Genomic DNA, 13,768 nt, shown 5'->3' with positions numbered 1-13,768 from the left:
TATTTGGGAAATATTTGGTCAAGCAATCACCTTCAGCCACCTTTATTTCTGGCAGATTACAGGAGCCTAGAAAGGGGGAAGTTAGGACATTTCATCTCTCTGAGCATTCCTCACAGATGTGCATAAAGACTGCCCTATTGGCAGCTCCAGGGGCTCAAGGGTTGGTGAGAGGCACCGCCCGAACAGGGACTTGAACCCTGGACCCTCAGATTAAAAGTCTGATGCTCTACCGACTGAGCTATCCGGGCTCTGAAAGCTCCTCCTCCATAGTGGTCCAAGCTGCTTAAATCTTGACATCCATGGTGGAAAAAGACCATCGAGCCAAGGGCACCGGGTGCCTGAAAGCGAAAGTATTTGGCTTGCCCAGGCTGGCTAATCATCCTCTTCCGTTTCATTTTCTGGAACAGGTTGACTATAAAAGGGAGAATCTAACCTGCAACCATGCAGATAGGGTCCAGTCCGGTATAGGTGGAGAACGCCTAAAGTTTCTGCCTTAGTTTTACCTACAGGTCAATGCTCTTTCACCGGAAACAAGGGCCTTGTTTCACCTTGCAAAAAGACACCGCCCAACACGCTTCCAGTATTCTTAATCAGTGACTGGGTTACAAATAAAGACAGTTCACCTTTAGCCTCATGTTGCCAGGTCCAGCAGAAGAAACCCAGGCCAAAAAACGAGGTCGAGGCCACTCTTGAATACAGGCAAGTGAAGAACGAGCAGCGCGTGCCAATCCCAGATTGTTCTACCCAGGCTGCGTGATGACAGAAAAGCTCTCTATAGTGTCACCAGGCACGTGACACACTTCCTCAACTCTAACGCATCTCAGTCTGCACGTAAGAAGCCGTCACTTATCTACTGTTTAAAACACATTGCTCAGTCTCCTCAGAGACTCTCAAAAATTGCCAGTGCTGACTGTATTTCAAGTCATCATGGCGGGGTATTGGGAAAAGTTTTCAATTAGCAATAATCACGCCTCAGGTGACCCTCATTGGCTATGATACTGCCACTGCGCAAAGCTAACCAAATCGGTGCCTGCCAACATCTGCCCTTCATTGAAGGAGAAATTGACATTGAGGTGAGACACATAAGTGTCATCCAGTGGGCCGCTGAGCATTCTGGGACTTGGCATGCTAATGAGACAGGGATGATGCATAAGTGGGCATTGTTTACCCACTGAATAGTGTTAGCATTTGAAAGAACTAAGGAGAATCTAAAGGGACAGGGCCCCTCGGTTGTCAGATAGGTTTCTCCCACAGCAGCCCTGAAGGGCCACTGGGAGCATATGTGTCTGAACAGCTATGCTGCTGAAAAAAGACCAAGGTGGAAGGATTTGGGCCCTTTGTTGAAAGTTTGCTAGATAACATGCCTGAACTGGAGCCCAGGTAAGCTGCCATAGACAAGGGTATTTGGGAAATATTTGGTCAAGCAATCACCTTCAGCCACCTTTATTTCTGGCAGATTACAGGAGCCTAGAAAGGGGGAAGTTAGGACATTTCATCTCTCTGAGCATTCATCACAGATGTGCATAAAGACTGCCCTATTGGCAGCTCCAGGGGCTCAAGGGTTGGTGAGAGGCACCGCCCGAACAGGGACTTGAACCCTGGACCCTCAGATTAAAAGTCTGATGCTCTACCGACTGAGCTATCCGGGCTCTGAAAGCTCCTCCTCTATAGTGGTCCAAGCTGCTTAAATCTTGACATCCATGGTGGAAAAAGACCATCGAGCCAAGGGCACCGGGTGCCTGAAAGCGAAAGTATTTGGCTTGCCCAGGCTGGCTAATCATCCTCTTCCGTTTCATTTTCTGGAACAGGTTGACTATAAAAGGGAGAATCTAACCTGCAACCATGCAGATAGGGTCCAGTCCGGTATAGGTGGAGAACGCCTAAAGTTTCTGCCTTAGTTTTACCTACAGGTCAATGCTCTTTCACCGGAAACAAGGGCCTTGTTTCACCTTGCCAAAAAACCCCCACCCAACACGCTTCCAGTATTCTTAATCAGTGACTGGGTTACAAATAAAGACAGTTCACCTTTAGCCTCATGTTGCCAGGTCCAGCAGAAGAAACCCAGGCCAAAAAACGAGGTCGAGGCCACTCTTGAATACAGGCAAGTGAAGAACGAGCAGCGCGTGCCAATCCCAGATTGTTCTACCCAGGCTGCGTGATGACAGAAAAGCTCTCTATAGTGTCACCAGGCACGTGACACACTTCCTCAACTCTAACGCATCTCAGTCTGCACGTAAGAAGCCGTCACTTATCTACTGTTTAAAACACATTGCTCAGTCTCCTCAGAGACTCTCAAAAATTGCCAGTGCTGACTGTATTTCAAGTCATCATGGCGGGGTATTGGGAAAAGTTTTCAATTAGCAATAATCACGCCTCAGGTGAACCTCATTGGCTATGATACTGCCACTGCGCAAAGCTAACCAAATCGGTGCCTGCCAACATCTGCCCTTCATTGAAGGAGAAATTGACATTGAGGTGAGACACATAAGTGTCATCCAGTGGGCCGCTGAGCATTCTGGGACTTGGCATGCTAATGAGACAGGGATGATGCATAAGTGGGCATTGTTTACCCACTGAATAGTGTTAGCATTTGAAAGAACTAAGGAGAATCTAAAGGGACAGGGCCCCTCGGTTGTCAGATAGGTTTCTCCCACAGCAGCCCTGAAGGGCCACTGGGAGCATATGTGTCTGAACAGCTATGCTGCTGAAAAAAGACCAAGGTGGAAGGATTTGGGCCCTTTGTTGAAAGTTTGCTAGATAACATGCCTGAACTGGAGCCCGGGTAAGCTGCCATAGACAAGGGTATTTGGGAAATATTTGGTCAAGCAATCACCTTCAGCCACCTTTATTTCTGGCAGATTACAGGAGCCTAGAAAGGGGGAAGTTAGGACATTTCATCTCTCTGAGCATTCCTCACAGATGTGCATAAAGACTGCCCTATTGGCAGCTCCAGGGGCTCAAGGGTTGGTGAGAGGCACCGCCCAAACAGGGACTTGAACCCTGGACCCTCAGATTAAAAGTCTGATGCTCTACCGACTGAGCTATCCGGGCTCTGAAAGCTCCTCCTCCATAGTGGTCCAAGCTGCTTAAATCTTGACATCCATGGTGGAAAAAGACCATCGAGCCAAGGGCACCGGGTGCCTGAAAGCGAAAGTATTTGGCTTGCCCAGGCTGGCTAATCATCCTCTTCCGTTTCATTTTCTGGAACAGGTTGACTATAAAAGGGAGAATCTAACCTGCAACCATGCAGATAGAGTCCAGTCCGGTATAGGTGGAGAACGCCTAAAGTTTCTGCCTTAGTTTTACCTACAGGTCAATGCTCTATCACCGGAAACAAGGGCCTTGTTTCACCTTGCAAAAAGACACCGCCCAACACGCTTCCAGTATTCTTAATCAGTGACTGGGTTACAAATAAAGACAGTTCACCTTTAGCCTCATGTTGCCAGGTCCAGCAGAAGAAACCCAGGCCAAAAAACGAAGTCGAGGCCACTCTTGAATACAGGCAAGTGAAGAACGAGCAGCGCGTGCCAATCCCAGATTGTTCTACCCAAGCTGCGTGATGACAGAAAAGCTCTCTATAGTGTCACCAGGCACGTGACACACTTCCTCAACTCTAACGCATCTCAGTCTGCACGTAAGAAGCCGTCACTTATCTACTGTTTAAAACACATTGCTCAGTCTCCTCAGAGACTCTCAAAAATTGCCAGTGCTGACTGTATTTCAAGTCATCCTGGCGGGGTATTGGGAAAAGTTTTCAATTAGCAATAATCACGCCTCAGGTGAACCTCATTGGCTATGATACTGCCACTGCGCAAAGCTAACCAAATCGGTGCCTGCCAACATCTGCCCTTCATTGAAGGAGAAATTGACATTGAGGTGAGACACATAAGTGTCATCCAGTGGGCCGCTGAGCATTCTGGGACTTGGCATGCTAATGAGACAGGGATGATGCATAAGTGGGCATTGTTTACCCACTGAATAGTGTTAGCATTTGAAAGAACTAAGGAGAATCTAAAGGGACAGGGCCCCTCGGTTGTCAGATAGGTTTCTCCCACAGCAGCCCTGAAGGGCCACTGGGAGCATATGTGTCTGAACAGCTATGCTGCTGAAAAAAGACCAAGGTGGAAGGATTTGGGCCCTTTGTTGAAAGTTTGCTAGATAACATGCCTGAACTGGAGCCCAGGTAAGCTGCCATAGACAAGGGTATTTGGGAAATATTTGGTCAAGCAATCACCTTCAGCCACCTTTATTTCTGGCAGATTACAGGAGCCTAGAAAGGGGGAAGTTAGGACATTTCATCTCTCTGAGCATTCCTCACAGATGTGCATAAAGACTGCCCTATTGGCAGCTCCAGGGGCTCAAGGGTTGGTGAGAGGCACCGCCCGAACAGGGACTTGAACCCTGGACCCTCAGATTAAAAGTCTGATGCTCTACCGACTGAGCTATCCGGGCTCTGAAAGCTCCTCCTCCATAGTGGTCCAAGCTGCTTAAATCTTGACATCCATGGTGGAAAAAGACCATCGAGCCAAGGGCACCGGGTGCCTGAAAGCGAAAGTATTTGGCTTGCCCAGGCTGGCTAATCATCCTCTTCCGTTTCATTTTCTGGAACAGGTTGACTATAAAAGGGAGAATCTAACCTGCAACCATGCAGATAGGGTCCAGTCCGGTATAGGTGGAGAACGCCTAAAGTTTCTGCCTTAGTTTTACCTACAGGTCAATGCTCTTTCACCGGAAACAAGGGCCTTGTTTCACCTTGCAAAAAGACACCGCCCAACACGCTTCCAGTATTCTTAATCAGTGACTGGGTTACAAATAAAGACAGTTCACCTTTAGCCTCATGTTGCCAGGTCCAGCAGAAGAAACCCAGGCCAAAAAACGAGGTCGAGGCCACTCTTGAATACAGGCAAGTGAAGAACGAGCAGCGCGTGCCAATCCCAGATTGTTCTACCCAGGCTGCGTGATGACAGAAAAGCTCTCTATAGTGTCACCAGGCACGTGACACACTTCCTCAACTCTAACGCATCTCAGTCTGCACGTAAGAAGCCGTCACTTATCTACTGTTTAAAACACATTGCTCAGTCTCCTCAGAGACTCTCAAAAATTGCCAGTGCTGACTGTATTTCAAGTCATCATGGCGGGGTATTGGGAAAAGTTTTCAATTAGCAATAATCACGCCTCAGGTGAACCTCATTGGCTATGATACTGCCACTGCGCAAAGCTAACCAAATCGGTGCCTGCCAACATCTGCCCTTCATTGAAGGAGAAATTGACATTGAGGTGAGACACATAAGTGTCATCCAGTGGGCCGCTGAGCATTCTGGGACTTGGCATGCTAATGAGACAGGGATGATGCATAAGTGGGCATTGTTTACCCACTGAATAGTGTTAGCATTTGAAAGAACTAAGGAGAATCTAAAGGGACAGGGCCCCTCGGTTGTCAGATAGGTTTCTCCCACAGCAGCCCTGAAGGGCCACTGGGAGCATATGTGTCTGAACAGCTATGCTGCTGAAAAAAGACCAAGGTGGAAGGATTTGGGCCCTTTGTTGAAAGTTTGCTAGATAACATGCCTGAACTGGAGCCCAGGTAAGCTGCCATAGACAAGGGTATTTGGGAAATATTTGGTCAAGCAATCACCTTCAGCCACCTTTATTTCTGGCAGATTACAGGAGCCTAGAAAGGGGGAAGTTAGGACATTTCATCTCTCTGAGCATTCCTCACAGATGTGCATAAAGACTGCCCTATTGGCAGCTCCAGGGGCTCAAGGGTTGGTGAGAGGCACCGCACAGAACAGGGACTTGAACCCTGTACCCTCAGATTAAAAGTCTGATGCTCTACCGACTGAGCTATCCGGGCTCTGAAAGCTCCTCCTCCATAGTGGTCCAAGCTGCTTAAATCTTGACATCCATGGTGGAAAAAGACCATCGAGCCAAGGGCACCGGGTGCCTGAAAGCGAAAGTATTTGGCTTGCCCAGGCTGGCTAATCATCCTCTTCCGTTTCATTTTCTGCAACAGGTTGACTATAAAAGGGAGAATCTAACCTGCAACCATGCAGATAGGGTCCAGTCCGGTATAGGTGGAGAACGCCTAAAGTTTCTGCCTTAGTTTTACCTACAGGTCAATGCTCTTTCACCGGAAACAAGGGCCTTGTTTCACCTTGCCAAAAAACCCCCGCCCAACACGCTTCCAGTATTCTTAATCAGTGACTGGGTTACAAATAAAGACAGTTCACCTTTAGCCTCATGTTGCCAGGTCCAGCAGAAGAAACCCAGGCCAAAAAACGAGGTCGAGGCCACTCTTGAATACAGGCAAGTGAAGAACGAGCAGCGCGTGCCAATCCCAGATTGTTCTACCCAGGCTGCGTGATGACAGAAAAGCTCTCTATAGTGTCACCAGGCACGTGACACACTTCCTCAACTCTAACGCATCTCAGTCTGCACGTAAGAAGCCGTCACTTATCTACTGTTTAAAACACATTGCTCAGTCTCCTCAGAGACTCTCAAAAATTGCCAGTGCTGACTGTATTTCAAGTCATCATGGCGGGGTATTGGGAAAAGTTTTCAATTAGCAATAATCACGCCTCAGGTGAACCTCATTGGCTATGATACTGCCACTGCGCAAAGCTAACCAAATCGGTGCCTGCCAACATCTGCCCTTCATTGAAGGAGAAATTGACATTGAGGTGAGACACATAAGTGTCATCCAGTGGGCCGCTGAGCATTCTGGGACTTGGCATGCTAATGAGACAGGGATGATGCATAAGTGGGCATTGTTTACCCACTGAATAGTGTTAGCATTTGAAAGAACTAAGGAGAATCTAAAGGGACAGGGCCCCTCGGTTGTCAGATAGGTTTCTCCCACAGCAGCCCTGAAGGGCCACTGGGAGCATATGTGTCTGAACAGCTATGCTGCTGAAAAAAGACCAAGGTGGAAGGATTTGGGCCCTTTGTTGAAAGTTTGCTAGATAACATGCCTGAACTGGAGCCCGGGTAAGCTGCCATAGACAAGGGTATTTGGGAAATATTTGGTCAAGCAATCACCTTCAGCCACCTTTATTTCTGGCAGATTACAGGAGCCTAGAAAGGGGGAAGTTAGGACATTTCATCTCTCTGAGCATTCCTCACAGATGTGCATAAAGACTGCCCTATTGGCAGCTCCAGGGGCTCAAGGGTTGGTGAGAGGCACCGCCCAAACAGGGACTTGAACCCTGGACCCTCAGATTAAAAGTCTGATGCTCTACCGACTGAGCTATCCGGGCTCTGAAAGCTCCTCCTCCATAGTGGTCCAAGCTGCTTAAATCTTGACATCCATGGTGGAAAAAGACCATCGAGCCAAGGGCACCGGGTGCCTGAAAGCGAAAGTATTTGGCTTGCCCAGGCTGGCTAATCATCCTCTTCCGTTTCATTTTCTGGAACAGGTTGACTATAAAAGGGAGAATCTAACCTGCAACCATGCAGATAGAGTCCAGTCCGGTATAGGTGGAGAACGCCTAAAGTTTCTGCCTTAGTTTTACCTACAGGTCAATGCTCTATCACCGGAAACAAGGGCCTTGTTTCACCTTGCAAAAAGACACCGCCCAACACGCTTCCAGTATTCTTAATCAGTGACTGGGTTACAAATAAAGACAGTTCACCTTTAGCCTCATGTTGCCAGGTCCAGCAGAAGAAACCCAGGCCAAAAAACGAAGTCGAGGCCACTCTTGAATACAGGCAAGTGAAGAACGAGCAGCGCGTGCCAATCCCAGATTGTTCTACCCAAGCTGCGTGATGACAGAAAAGCTCTCTATAGTGTCACCAGGCACGTGACACACTTCCTCAACTCTAACGCATCTCAGTCTGCACGTAAGAAGCCGTCACTTATCTACTGTTTAAAACACATTGCTCAGTCTCCTCAGAGACTCTCAAAAATTGCCAGTGCTGACTGTATTTCAAGTCATCATGGCGGGGTATTGGGAAAAGTTTTCAATTAGCAATAATCACGCCTCAGGTGAACCTCATTGGCTATGATACTGCCACTGCGCAAAGCTAACCAAATCGGTGCCTGCCAACATCTGCCCTTCATTGAAGGAGAAATTGACATTGAGGTGAGACACATAAGTGTCATCCAGTGGGCCGCTGAGCATTCTGGGACTTGGCATGCTAATGAGACAGGGATGATGCATAAGTGGGCATTGTTTACCCACTGAATAGTGTTAGCATTTGAAAGAACTAAGGAGAATCTAAAGGGACAGGGCCCCTCGGTTGTCAGATAGGTTTCTCCCACAGCAGCCCTGAAGGGCCACTGGGAGCATATGTGTCTGAACAGCTATGCTGCTGAAAAAAGACCAAGGTGGAAGGATTTGGGCCCTTTGTTGAAAGTTTGCTAGATAACATGCCTGAACTGGAGCCCAGGTAAGCTGCCATAGACAAGGGTATTTGGGAAATATTTGGTCAAGCAATCACCTTCAGCCACCTTTATTTCTGGCAGATTACAGGAGCCTAGAAAGGGGGAAGTTAGGACATTTCATCTCTCTGAGCATTCCTCACAGATGTGCATAAAGACTGCCCTATTGGCAGCTCCAGGGGCTCAAGGGTTGGTGAGAGGCACCGCCCGAACAGGGACTTGAACCCTGGACCCTCAGATTAAAAGTCTGATGCTCTACCGACTGAGCTATCCGGGCTCTGAAAGCTCCTCCTCCATAGTGGTCCAAGCTGCTTAAATCTTGACATCCATGGTGGAAAAAGACCATCGAGCCAAGGGCACCGGGTGCCTGAAAGCGAAAGTATTTGGCTTGCCCAGGCTGGCTAATCATCCTCTTCCGTTTCATTTTCTGGAACAGGTTGACTATAAAAGGGAGAATCTAACCTGCAACCATGCAGATAGGGTCCAGTCCGGTATAGGTGGAGAACGCCTAAAGTTTCTGCCTTAGTTTTACCTACAGGTCAATGCTCTTTCACCGGAAACAAGGGCCTTGTTTCACCTTGCAAAAAGACACCGCCCAACACGCTTCCAGTATTCTTAATCAGTGACTGGGTTACAAATAAAGACAGTTCACCTTTAGCCTCATGTTGCCAGGTCCAGCAGAAGAAACCCAGGCCAAAAAACGAGGTCGAGGCCACTCTTGAATACAGGCAAGTGAAGAACGAGCAGCGCGTGCCAATCCCAGATTGTTCTACCCAGGCTGCGTGATGACAGAAAAGCTCTCTATAGTGTCACCAGGCACGTGACACACTTCCTCAACTCTAACGCATCTCAGTCTGCACGTAAGAAGCCGTCACTTATCTACTGTTTAAAACACATTGCTCAGTCTCCTCAGAGACTCTCAAAAATTGCCAGTGCTGACTGTATTTCAAGTCATCATGGCGGGGTATTGGGAAAAGTTTTCAATTAGCAATAATCACGCCTCAGGTGAACCTCATTGGCTATGATACTGCCACTGCGCAAAGCTAACCAAATCGGTGCCTGCCAACATCTGCCCTTCATTGAAGGAGAAATTGACATTGAGGTGAGACACATAAGTGTCATCCAGTGGGCCGCTGAGCATTCTGGGACTTGGCATGCTAATGAGACAGGGATGATGCATAAGTGGGCATTGTTTACCCACTGAATAGTGTTAGCATTTGAAAGAACTAAGGAGAATCTAAAGGGACAGGGCCCCTCGGTTGTCAGATAGGTTTCTCCCACAGCAGCCCTGAAGGGCCACTGGGAGCATATGTGTCTGAACAGCTATGCTGCTGAAAAAAGACCAAGGTGGAAGGATTTGGGCCCTTTGTTGAAAGTTTGCTAGATAACATGCCTGAACTGGAGCCCAGGTAAGCTGCCATAGACAAGGGTATTTGGGAAATATTTGGTCAAGCAATCACCTTCAGCCACCTTTATTTCTGGCAGATTACAGGAGCCTAGAAAGGGGGAAGTTAGGACATTTCATCTCTCTGAGCATTCCTCACAGATGTGCATAAAGACTGCCCTATTGGCAGCTCCAGGGGCTCAAGGGTTGGTGAGAGGCACCGCACAGAACAGGGACTTGAACCCTGTACCCTCAGATTAAAAGTCTGATGCTCTACCGACTGAGCTATCCGGGCTCTGAAAGCTCCTCCTCCATAGTGGTCCAAGCTGCTTAAATCTTGACATCCATGGTGGAAAAAGACCATCGAGCCAAGGGCACCGGGTGCCTGAAAGCGAAAGTATTTGGCTTGCCCAGGCTGGCTAATCATCCTCTTCCGTTTCATTTTCTGCAACAGGTTGACTATAAAAGGGAGAATCTAACCTGCAACCATGCAGATAGGGTCCAGTCCGGTATAGGTGGAGAACGCCTAAAGTTTCTGCCTTAGTTTTACCTACAGGTCAATGCTCTTTCACCGGAAACAAGGGCCTTGTTTCACCTTGCCAAAAAACCCCCGCCCAACACGCTTCCAGTATTCTTAATCAGTGACTGGGTTACAAATAAAGACAGTTCACCTTTAGCCTCATGTTGCCAGGTCCAGCAGAAGAAACCCAGGCCAAAAAACGAGGTCGAGGCCACTCTTGAATACAGGCAAGTGAAGAACGAGCAGCGCGTGCCAATCCCAGATTGTTCTACCCAGGCTGCGTGATGACAGAAAAGCTCTCTATAGTGTCACCAGGCACGTGACACACTTCCTCAACTCTAACGCATCTCAGTCTGCACGTAAGAAGCCGTCACTTATCTACTGTTTAAAACACATTGCTCAGTCTCCTCAGAGACTCTCAAAAATTGCCAGTGCTGACTGTATTTCAAGTCATCATGGCGGGGTATTGGGAAAAGTTTTCAATTAGCAATAATCACGCCTCAGGTGAACCTCATTGGCTATGATACTGCCACTGCGCAAAGCTAACCAAATCGGTGCCTGCCAACATCTGCCCTTCATTGAAGGAGAAATTGACATTGAGGTGAGACACATAAGTGTCATCCAGTGGGCCGCTGAGCATTCTGGGACTTGGCATGCTAATGAGACAGGGATGATGCATAAGTGGGCATTGTTTACCCACTGAATAGTGTTAGCATTTGAAAGAACTAAGGAGAATCTAAAGGGACAGGGCCCCTCGGTTGTCAGATAGGTTTCTCCCACAGCAGCCCTGAAGGGCCACTGGGAGCATATGTGTCTGAACAGCTATGCTGCTGAAAAAAGACCAAGGTGGAAGGATTTGGGCCCTTTGTTGAAAGTTTGCTAGATAACATGCCTGAACTGGAGCCCAGGTAAGCTGCCATAGACAAGGGTATTTGGGAAATATTTGGTCAAGCAATCACCTTCAGCCACCTTTATTTCTGGCAGATTACAGGAGCCTAGAAAGGGGGAAGTTAGGACATTTCATCTCTCTGAGCATTCCTCACAGATGTGCATAAAGACTGCCCTATTGGCAGCTCCAGGGGCTCAAGGGTTGGTGAGAGGCACCGCCCAAACAGGGACTTGAACCCTGGACCCTCAGATTAAAAGTCTGATGCTCTACCGACTGAGCTATCCGGGCTCTGAAAGCTCCTCCTCCATAGTGGTCCAAGCTGCTTAAATCTTGACATCCATGGTGGAAAAAGACCATCGAGCCAAGGGCACCGGGTGCCTGAAAGCGAAAGTATTTGGCTTGCCCAGGCTGGCTAATCATCCTCTTCCGTTTCATTTTCTGGAACAGGTTGACTATAAAAGGGAGAATCTAACCTGCAACCATGCAGATAGAGTCCAGTCCGGTATAGGTGGAGAACGCCTAAAGTTTCTGCCTTAGTTTTACCTACAGGTCAATGCTCTATCACCGGAAACAAGGGCCTTGTTTCACCTTGCAAAAAGACACCGCCCAACACGCTTCCAGTATTCTTAATCAGTGACTGGGTTACAAATAAAGACAGTTCACCTTTAGCCTCATGTTGCCAGGTCCAGCAGAAGAAACCCAGGCCAAAAAACGAAGTCGAGGCCACTCTTGAATACAGGCAAGTGAAGAACGAGCAGCGCGTGCCAATCCCAGATTGTTCTACCCAAGCTGCGTGATGACAGAAAAGCTCTCTATAGTGTCACCAGGCACGTGACACACTTCCTCAACTCTAACGCATCTCAGTCTGCACGTAAGAAGCCGTCACTTATCTACTGTTTAAAACACATTGCTCAGTCTCCTCAGAGACTCTCAAAAATTGCCAGTGCTGACTGTATTTCAAGTCATCATGGCGGGGTATTGGGAAAAGTTTTCAATTAGCAATAATCACGCCTCAGGTGAACCTCATTGGCTATGATACTGCCACTGCGCAAAGCTAACCAAATCGGTGCCTGCCAACATCTGCCCTTCATTGAAGGAGAAATTGACATTGAGGTGAGACACATAAGTGTCATCCAGTGGGCCGCTGAGCATTCTGGGACTTGGCATGCTAATGAGACAGGGATGATGCATAAGTGGGCATTGTTTACCCACTGAATAGTGTTAGCATTTGAAAGAACTAAGGAGAATCTAAAGGGACAGGGCCCCTCGGTTGTCAGATAGGTTTCTCCCACAGCAGCCCTGAAGGGCCACTGGGAGCATATGTGTCTGAACAGCTATGCTGCTGAAAAAAGACCAAGGTGGAAGGATTTGGGCCCTTTGTTGAAAGTTTGCTAGATAACATGCCTGAACTGGAGCCCAGGTAAGCTGCCATAGACAAGGGTATTTGGGAAATATTTGGTCAAGCAATCACCTTCAGCCACCTTTATTTCTGGCAGATTACAGGAGCCTAGAAAGGGGGAAGTTAGGACATTTCATCTCTCTGAGCATTCCTCACAGATGTGCATAAAGACTGCCCTATTGGCAGCTCCAGGGGCTCAAGGGTTGGTGAGAGGCACCGCCCGAACAGGGACTTGAACCCTGGACCCTCAGATTAAAAGTCTGATGCTCTACCGACTGAGCTATCCGGGCTCTGAAAGCTCCTCCTCCATAGTGGTCCAAGCTGCTTAAATCTTGACATCCATGGTGGAAAAAGACCATCGAGCCAAGGGCACCGGGTGCCTGAAAGCGAAAGTATTTGGCTTGCCCAGGCTGGCTAATCATCCTCTTCCGTTTCATTTTCTGGAACAGGTTGACTATAAAAGGGAGAATCTAACCTGCAACCATGCAGATAGGGTCCAGTCCGGTATAGGTGGAGAACGCCTAAAGTTTCTGCCTTAGTTTTACCTACAGGTCAATGCTCTTTCACCGGAAACAAGGGCCTTGTTTCACCTTGCAAAAAGACACCGCCCAACACGCTTCCAGTATTCTTAATCAGTGACTGGGTTACAAATAAAGACAGTTCACCTTTAGCCTCATGTTGCCAGGTCCAGCAGAAGAAACCCAGGCCAAAAAACGAGGTCGAGGCCACTCTTGAATACAGGCAAGTGAAGAACGAGCAGCGCGTGCCAATCCCAGATTGTTCTACCCAGGCTGCGTGATGACAGAAAAGCTCTCTATAGTGTCACCAGGCACGTGACACACTTCCTCAACTCTAACGCATCTCAGTCTGCACGTAAGAAGCCGTCACTTATCTACTGTTTAAAACACATTGCTCAGTCTCCTCAGAGACTCTCAAAAATTGCCAGTGCTGACTGTATTTCAAGTCATCATGGCGGGGTATTGGGAAAAGTTTTCAATTAGCAATAATCACGCCTCAGGTGAACCTCATTGGCTATGATACTGCCACTGCGCAAAGCTAACCAAATCGGTGCCTGCCAACATCTGCCCTTCATTGAAGGAGAAATTGACATTGAGGTGAGACACATAAGTGTCATCCAGTGGGCCGCTGAGCATTCTGGGACTTGGCATGCTAATGAGACAGGGATGATGCATAAG

At 48.1% G+C, this 13,768-nt stretch overlaps 10 non-coding genes across 10 annotated transcripts; all 10 read right to left on the bottom strand.

Annotated features, from left to right (window-relative positions):
* Positions 1 to 875: 875 nt before the first annotated feature.
* Positions 876 to 1,016, bottom strand: LOC143964713 (U4 spliceosomal RNA). The gene has a single exon (XR_013271189.1). It is a non-coding gene; the product is annotated as a U4 spliceosomal RNA (small nuclear RNA).
* Positions 1,017 to 2,277: 1,261 nt separating this feature from the next.
* On the bottom strand, positions 2,278 to 2,418 carry LOC143964932 (U4 spliceosomal RNA). Its single transcript, XR_013271371.1, has one exon. It is a non-coding gene; the product is annotated as a U4 spliceosomal RNA (small nuclear RNA).
* Positions 2,419 to 3,678: 1,260 nt separating this feature from the next.
* LOC143965089 (U4 spliceosomal RNA) lies at positions 3,679 to 3,819 on the bottom strand. The gene has a single exon (XR_013271501.1). It is a non-coding gene; the product is annotated as a U4 spliceosomal RNA (small nuclear RNA).
* Positions 3,820 to 5,079: 1,260 nt separating this feature from the next.
* Positions 5,080 to 5,220, bottom strand: LOC143964930 (U4 spliceosomal RNA). Its single transcript, XR_013271370.1, has one exon. It is a non-coding gene; the product is annotated as a U4 spliceosomal RNA (small nuclear RNA).
* Positions 5,221 to 6,482: 1,262 nt separating this feature from the next.
* Positions 6,483 to 6,623, bottom strand: LOC143964929 (U4 spliceosomal RNA). The gene has a single exon (XR_013271369.1). It is a non-coding gene; the product is annotated as a U4 spliceosomal RNA (small nuclear RNA).
* A 1,260-nt stretch (positions 6,624 to 7,883) lies between these two features.
* On the bottom strand, positions 7,884 to 8,024 carry LOC143964928 (U4 spliceosomal RNA). Its single transcript, XR_013271368.1, has one exon. It is a non-coding gene; the product is annotated as a U4 spliceosomal RNA (small nuclear RNA).
* Positions 8,025 to 9,284: 1,260 nt separating this feature from the next.
* Positions 9,285 to 9,425, bottom strand: LOC143964927 (U4 spliceosomal RNA). The gene has a single exon (XR_013271367.1). It is a non-coding gene; the product is annotated as a U4 spliceosomal RNA (small nuclear RNA).
* Positions 9,426 to 10,687: 1,262 nt separating this feature from the next.
* LOC143964926 (U4 spliceosomal RNA) lies at positions 10,688 to 10,828 on the bottom strand. Its single transcript, XR_013271366.1, has one exon. It is a non-coding gene; the product is annotated as a U4 spliceosomal RNA (small nuclear RNA).
* A 1,260-nt stretch (positions 10,829 to 12,088) lies between these two features.
* On the bottom strand, positions 12,089 to 12,229 carry LOC143964925 (U4 spliceosomal RNA). Its single transcript, XR_013271364.1, has one exon. It is a non-coding gene; the product is annotated as a U4 spliceosomal RNA (small nuclear RNA).
* Positions 12,230 to 13,489: 1,260 nt separating this feature from the next.
* LOC143964923 (U4 spliceosomal RNA) lies at positions 13,490 to 13,630 on the bottom strand. The gene has a single exon (XR_013271363.1). It is a non-coding gene; the product is annotated as a U4 spliceosomal RNA (small nuclear RNA).
* Positions 13,631 to 13,768: the final 138 nt, after the last annotated feature.

This window comes from Lithobates pipiens, unplaced genomic scaffold (assembly GCF_037356315.1).
Source record: "Lithobates pipiens isolate NorthernLeopardFrog02 unplaced genomic scaffold, aLitPip1_a1.2 Scaffold_8, whole genome shotgun sequence".
Classification (NCBI taxonomy): domain Eukaryota; kingdom Metazoa; phylum Chordata; class Amphibia; order Anura; family Ranidae; genus Lithobates; species Lithobates pipiens.
This window is presented reverse-complemented; position numbering and strand designations above follow the sequence as displayed.